The following is an 8,200-nucleotide window of genomic DNA, read 5'->3' on the forward strand; positions in this document are numbered from 1 at the left end:
ATCAGCGGGGTGTCAGATGTGCATACCATTCAGGGGTAGAAGGGCACGACACCAACGACTGTTGGACATTGAAACAAGCTGTGGAGAATCTGTTAGACCAAGGGAAGATTGTGTTGAAAGACGAGGATATCCCAAATGTGACCAATAATCCGTTGCCCGCCCACAACAACGGGCCGATAGTTGGGATGATTTGTGAAGACGAGGAAGTTTATCCGGCACTTAAAGCCATAATTGCTATTGCTGATACAGAAAAAGGACCCAGGGTAACTCCGGAGCAAGAAAAAGGAATAAGTGATGTATTCAAGCAGGCCTCCATGGTATGGGGGACGATCAAACAACCTCGGCCGAACGAGCCAGTGTTTGTCGGACGCATACCACAGGAGCCAAAATACAACAAAGAGGAAGATGATAAGGTGTCCTCGCTCGACGAAAGTGAGGAAATATGTGAGGCAACAAGGGAAAAGCTATGCGAAATGCACATGGTCCAGCCAGGAGAGGGCACTAGCACCGTTGAAGTATCGTACATGGGGCCAAGCACCAAGCTTCAAAACTAGAAGGCTACACCATTCTTGATCAAACGGAAGTCCTAATGAACCTGTCTTGCCACTTTCTCTGCATCACGAGTAACCCCCGAGGGTGACTCAGATGTTTTTCTTCAGTTTCATGTTTTTAATTTCCTGAATGTCGACCTTTTTCCTTATCTTCCCCAAAATGCCAAGAAATGAAATCATGCTTGATTACTCACTTTCTTCTTCTATGTTTTCTTTTGTGTTCTCTTCAATTCTGATAAATGCAGCTTTAAATAACATGACATATTTGCGGACTTCATGCCCGGATCACGAGAACTCCGATCAGACTTCAAATAATGAGTCAAAATTTGAGATATAAAGAATTTGAAAGTAGGAACAACTAAAGAAAATTGGTTCATGGTTTGGAAAATGTCCGTCACTAAAGCAGAATTTGAGAGCAGTAAATGGGTTTAGACCCGTACAGAATGATAACCTTAATAACTGCGGTTTGTCACGGGCAATTATACCCAGAAAGAATGGTCCATACGTCATTGAAGAACGTTACTAAATGGAGCATTTGTATCTGGGCGACGTCGAAAGAAACGACGTCAGCCTTGCTTGGAAAGCAGGTGCGGTGATATGTCTAAATCACTCTGGCGGTATCTTTGCACAGTTTGAGATGACGAAGGCTTTCATTCTCGCTACCCAAACACTATCAACCCTTTGCAAAACCCATTTGAGTTGGTTACTCTTCTTTGATTACCCTCTTTGGAACCTGAAAATATTGTTGAAAATAAAGTGAAAAAAAAAAACAAAACAAAACAAAAACAAAAAAAAACAGAAACAAAACAAAAACAAAAACAAAAACAAAAAAAAAACAAAAACAAAAACAAAAATCCAAAAAAAACAAAAGTGTGCCTGAACTACGTTTGACTTGATTCCGAAAGGATACGTAGGCAACCTCTCCGTGGGGTTCAGTCACACCAACAATAAAATCCAGGAATTCCCCCGAAAATAAAACTGGGGCAGAAGTTATAACGATTCAACAATGATCCCACCCAAGAGTTCCAAAGTTGTAGTTCAATCCAAATTCTTTTCACCCCAAACCTTTTTAAGTCCTTCTGATCAATCAGCAAAACATTTCAAAATAGGAAGATGGAATTATTTGGGTCCGATACAACAAAATGAGGAGAATAAAAAATGAGAGAGTCTTGTCGGTGAAAACCTATTGGGCACCGTGAGGCGACGAGAGAAGAGAAATTGAAATGAGAGAGCTTGTTTAGTAAAAACTCGCAAGGAGTACTAGCAGGCGACAGTAAGAAGAGAAATGAGAGAGGTCGACTAGCGAAAACCCGCAAAGGGTGTTGTCGGCCAAAAGGATGATTCCACCTCAGAAAGTCCTGGCAAGGTTCCCGGGTTTTTAAAAAAAATATAGATCTGTTTTGATTCATGAGGAAATGCAAGTTCTCGGAGGTCGGGCATCCAGTCCAAAAGGCATGTCATGTCAGTTTGAAACTGGCATACACTCCAGATAAGTCCTTCTTTTCTCCCCGAAAGGGGCGTTTCTCTTTAAACTCATATGTTCTCCTTTACATAGTTTTCTTTGAGTTCTTTTTGATCTAACTCTTAATTCCGTAGTAATCCCAAAGAAAGGTGGCAGGACCGGTTTTACAGGGCTCCGTTTGGCGAGAGTCGAATAAAATGTACAACCTCGGTGGCGCGTCAGTCCCATCCCGACTGGCCATGATAGTTGATTTGCTTCCAAAACCGACAAATCCCCACAAGCTATCCCTTGTACAATTCCCCAAAGAAATCCACCCCAGCACATCCCCAGCAAGTTTGCTACAAAAAAAAAATCCCCACAGAGTCTCCCTGATAAAATCCCCACCAAAATCCCTAAGCAGAAAGGGACAGAAAAGCCAAAGCCTTATAAGGCAAATCATCACAAAATCTGGAAACGCAAGTCTGAGTAGTCCAAGAGTTTTCGCATGTGAAATCCAATCAATAGCAGAGTTTCTCAACAAGAATTGGGCCAAGACAAAGCAATTGGAACAGTCAAGGCCCCCAAATCAACCGCCGTTTTCAAACTAATAATCTTTCTTTGTTTAGGAAGATTGAGACATGTGCGACACAAAGCAGCTGTGCAAGAAGCAGGTGTAGCCCAAAAGAGATAAAGCGCGCAAGCATTAAAACAACCCCGCAGCAGAAAACGACCAAAGGTAAGTTTCCCATAATATTTTCATGCATTTTGATGGATCTCCCTGGCATAACCCAAGGAACTTTTCCTACCCAAAACCCCCGGTACAACCCGATGAATCTTCCCGGCATAACCCGATGAATCTTCCCGGCATAACCCGATGAATCTTCCCGGCATAACCCGATGAATCTTCCCGGCATAACCCCATGAATCTTCCCGGCATAACCCGATGAATCTTCCCGGCATAACCCGATGAATCTTCCCGGCATAACCCGATGAATCTTCCCGGCACAACCCGATGAATCTTCCCGGCATAACCCGATGAATCTTCCCGGCACAACCCGATGAATCTTCCCGGCACAACCCGATGAATCTTCCCGGCATAACCCGATGAATCTTCCCGGCATAACCCGATGAATCTTCCCGGCATAACCCGATGAATATTTCCGGTACAACCCGATGACAACTCGATGAATCTTCCCGGCATAACCCGATGAATCTTCCCGGCATAACCCGATGAATCTTCCCGGCATAACCCGATGAATCTTCCCGGCATAACCCGATGAATCTTCCCGGCATAACCCGATGAGTCCTCCCGGCATAACCCGATGAATCTCCCCGGCATAACCCGATGAACCTTTTCGGCATAACCCGATGAATCTCCCCGGCATAACCCGATGAAGCCTCCCGGCATAACCCGATGAATCCTCCCAGCATAACTCAATAAATCTTTTCGGCATAACCCGAGAACTTTTCCATGCAATCAGCATTAGGGTTTAAAACCCTAAACTGAATTTTCCTTCCAGCCAGCTTTAGAGTTTTAAACTCTAAACTGAGTTTTTCCATGCAATCAGCATTAAGGTTTTAAACCCTAAACTGAATTTTCCTTTTAGTCAGCATTAGGGTTTTAAACCCTAAACTGAACTTTTCCCTTTCAGCCAGCATTAGAGTTTTAAACTCTAAACTGAGCTCTTCCATGCAATAAGCATTAGGGTTTTAAACCCTAAACTGAATTTTCCTTTTAGTCAGCATTAGGGTTTTTAACCCTAAACTGAACCTTTCCCCAGCTAGCCGGTATTAGGGCTCCAACCCTGAACTAAGCATGCATATCCTCTTTTATCAATTTTATGAACTTCCTGGTAAATAATTAACGAAATTTTCCTAGTGAAACTGGGGCAGAAAATTTCGTTCGTTTGTTTGTTTTTTCCCGCAGGTCTAACCTCGAGCCACACGGATCGAAATGACCCACGAGATGAGTCTCAACTCAGAATCAAAGAAGAAAAAGACAAAAGGAGACATCCCAAGATATCAGAGTGAATGCAGAGCAGATCGACTCCAACGTTTGACTAAGGTCCTAAACCCTGCCAATCGCGTCTCGCTCAGTATCCCAGAGGTTGAACAAGTAGCCGCAACTCGCAAGCATCAAGATTCAGATCGGAGTCTACAAGCAGAATAAGCTAAGACCCAAGATCAAGTCGTAAAAGAATCATAGATAGGAATCTTGTAACTAGCAGTTGACATACATATAGTAGTTAGTTCAGTTTCTAATTTTCGTTTGGTTGTAATAAGGCGGTCAGTGACGTAGCAGTGACAACAGCAGCAGCAGTAGCAGCAAGCATTGCAGTCCCATGGTAGTCCCAGCTACCAAAACTTCTCGAACTACATTGACCTGATTCCTGTTTAGCCCAGGATATGTAGGAAATCTTTGAAGCAAGATTCGGTCAGATCTTTCAAAAAACATGCTTCATACGGAGTGGTCCATGGGCAAAAATCGCTCATACACGCTCACTTTATCTTTGCACGAAAACTCTTCGTGTTTCCGAACAAAGAGGGGCAGCTGTGAGCACGTGATTTTTGTTTGTTGATTTATTTGCGACTTTGGCCCATTTTTATTTATTTACTTTATTAAAACAAAATTCAAATGTGTACGTGTCATGAATCTGAACCGTAACATAGAAAGGCATAAACAGGCCTCTTTGTCCGTGATTTTGTTTTGTTTGATTTTACCTGTTTTAAAATATCTTTAGTGTGTGTGCAAATAATTGTATTGAGTGTGTATTTAATTTTAATTTGATTTTTTTTTGCTTAGTTTTGTTTTTAAAATAAATAAGAAAAGAAATAAAAATAATAAAAAAAAAGAGAGAGAAAAGGGCCCTTTCTTCTTCCGGATTGGGCCAATTTATTAAATTGGCCCAAAACAAACAACGTCCAAACCAGGCCTGCCCGGTCCAACACCAGTGATGCCCAGGTTGTCTAAACGACACCGTTTTAATCCAGTGTGGTCTGGGCCGTTGATCTCAAATTGATCAACGGCCAAGATCAATTCCCCATAACCCATAAACTAACCCGACCCGTCTTACCCGAACCGAACCCAAACCCTCAACACTTGAAACGACACCGTTCCACTTAACCATCAGATCCAGACCGTAGATCTAAATTGATCTAACGGTCGAGATCCGTCCACCCATTAACTATATAAGTTCATAACCTTACCCTGCCCCCCCTATCCGATACCCAGCCTTCGTCTTCAACCTCATCCCCTTCAAACCCTAGAGCCGCCCCTGTATCCTTCACCATGGAAGCCGGCGGCATGAACGCCGGTGACCTTCCCCTTAACACCCTAGAATGCCCTTGCCATCCTGAACCCAAATCTATCAACCATGTAGTTCGAATCCCTCCCCACCTTCTCGAATCTTCATTTGAAGATTCGAGTCAAAACTCGATCTACTCAGTTTAACCCCAGTTTCATACCAGACACTCCCCAGACCCCCTTCGTGACCAAACCATACTTGGTTTGGTCCGAATCTGATCAGGGAGGCATGAATCCCAGATCTGAGTTTGGAAATTTTGTGTTCCTCCGTCACTGGTTCAACCGAAGAGATTAAGGTCTAATGGACTTTAATCAAAGTGTTTCTCGTCTGAGAAACACTTCGTTTAAAGTCCGTTCAGCCTTAAGAAAGGCCTGACCAAGTCCGAGTTAAGGTTTTAATCTTTTGTGGTTTAAGGTGAGTTTTCTTTCTTTTCTTAGTTGTTTTGGTTCGTTTGATTGTTGTAAGGGTCTGTTCGTTTTCTGTTTATGTCCTTGACCTCTATCAACTGTGCTTCAACCACTTTGCCTGAACCTCTGTTTGTTTGTCTAAATTCCCCCCTCCTATTCTGATAAGGCATTATGTATTAGTTTGTGCAAGTAGCTGATTTCCGAGTTTGGACTGACTAGTTGACTCCTCGAGTGTATTTCTGCTTAGTCAGTATAATTCGAACCATGTATCGATACTGTTTAAATGTCTGATTTTGGCTACGATTGTGTATGTTAATGCTAATATAGTCGAGTCGACATGTGTCGTCAATTAGTTTCAATTGTCCGAACAATAACAAATCGATTTGCTTCTGTTGAACATTTGCCTGAATCAATTAAGAACCAAGTCCTGTTACTTATAGTCGTTAATATGATTTCAGAAACCTAAGGCTTGGTATGTAACTGAAATCTGAGTTGATGGCATGTGCACTTGTGCACAGCATGTGCATTGTGCACAGCCTGTTTTCCTGCATAAAAAGGCTTTTGATTTTAAAAATGGTTTGACAGCATATGCTGTCAGATATATTCTACTGCCCATACTTGCTTTTGGTTAATAAAATGGGAAAGTTTAAGGCTGCCAGGGGAATGATGGGGTTTTATACTTAATTAGCTAAAGTGGAACTGAAAAGGAAAAGGCACATGGGAGGGGTGTTTGATATACTCTAAACAGGCTGTTAAAAGGGGAAGAGAAGGCTTATAAAAGGAGGACCTGGGGACACAGGAGAGGAAGATAGACAGAGGATTGGAGAGAGAGGCAGATTTGAGAGAAAGAAAGGGAGATAGAGACTGAACCTTGAAAACTGAAAAAGAAAAACACACACACAGAGAGAGAACACTGAGAAAGAATTCTTTGATAGCTCAAATAGATTTCAGGACTGAACATTTGGAGTTCAAATTCTGGAAACAGAAAACTGGAAAAGAATTTTTGTCTGATAACTCAGACTGACAAAAACTAGAAATTGCTTCCTTTCCTTTTGTTTTGATTTCACTAAATCTGGACCTGTTTTTGTGTAACACTGATTTCTCCCAACTGAGTCTGCTTGGTTGTTGCTTTGTTCTATTCTGAGACTTGGTCTAGCTGGGATCTAGATTCTGCCCCAATTGTTTCGTTTGTTGCTGCTGCTGTTACTCTGATTCCTGTTGCTGCTGACCTTTCTGCTTCACTTCTTCTTTGCATTTCAATATTCAGTGTTCTCCAGGTACACATTTCAGATCCAATTTTGGTGTTAACTGTAACAGCTCAAAAGCATGAAATGAAAGGAGTTCTTGAAGAAGATTTAGATGTCTGTTTCGTAATGTTTGTGATATACTGACTTCTGTTGTATAAATTGATTAGCGTGATTCAGTAATTAGTTAGATAATGCTTAATCAAGTTCAGCCTCTTGCATCTTAGTTCATAGTTGTTTGCCAGTATAGGATGTAATAGTATAATATGTAGAATGCATGGATCATTGACATAGAATTTTCGACCGGATTCCTGTCTAACTATAATGAGATGCATGCAATAGAGTACTTCCATTCTTTACGCAATGATGTTTGGTGTTATTTTTAGTTTTCCTTTATCAAAACCCGCTAGGCAGCATATAGAAGCGCGTTCGAATTCCTATTATGTAATAAGACATAGTAGTTAGTTCCCTTAATCCAGCCTAAATAAGTCTAGTTAAATTCGATTCAAGAAATGTTTTGGACGCACGAATAGCATTGGGTCAAGCAAGAATGTAACTTCTTTGTCCAATTAAAGCATGTTTCACAAGGTATGACATCTCTCCACTTCGTAAATAATTAATCAGCAATTGACAAGAATCCAGATTAGGCAAAACCTATATTCGGATTAGCATGTACCTTTTCTTCTAGTTTTAGAGACAAATGCATTAGAAATGTAGCCACTCTAGGATATCCTTTCTAAAAGAGAGATGAGCCTCGCCAAAAATAAAAATGCAAAATTGCGGGACCCTCAATAAATAACCATGATAATTATTTGGAATTCAGGATAGGCCATTTAATAAATTTCATGGCCTTCTACAAAACAATAACGCGTTAGACTCTTTAGGCGTGGCTTAATTAAATCATATTCTTAAATTCGGGTGCACATTGATGTGACCCAAATCCAAATCTCAACGAAGTCCAAATGTGTTAACAACTACGGGTGCATTGATTGTGACGTGGTTTGAGATGCATTTTCACGACGTTGCAATTCTATAAAAAATAAATGATAATAATAAAAGCGGTTTAAATCTAATAAGAAGCACATAAGTCACAACATGTATTTAAATCAGATATTTAGCCATTATAACAATTTAAGCGACCGTGCTAGAACCACGGGATTCGAGGGTGCCTAACACCTTCCCTCGCGTCAACAGAATTCCTTACTTAGAATTTCTGGTTCGCAGACTTCATTTGGAAAAGTCGAAAATTTCC

Source organism: Nicotiana tabacum, unplaced genomic scaffold, assembly GCF_000715075.1.
Source record: "Nicotiana tabacum cultivar K326 unplaced genomic scaffold, ASM71507v2 Un00281, whole genome shotgun sequence".
Classification (NCBI taxonomy): domain Eukaryota; kingdom Viridiplantae; phylum Streptophyta; class Magnoliopsida; order Solanales; family Solanaceae; genus Nicotiana; species Nicotiana tabacum.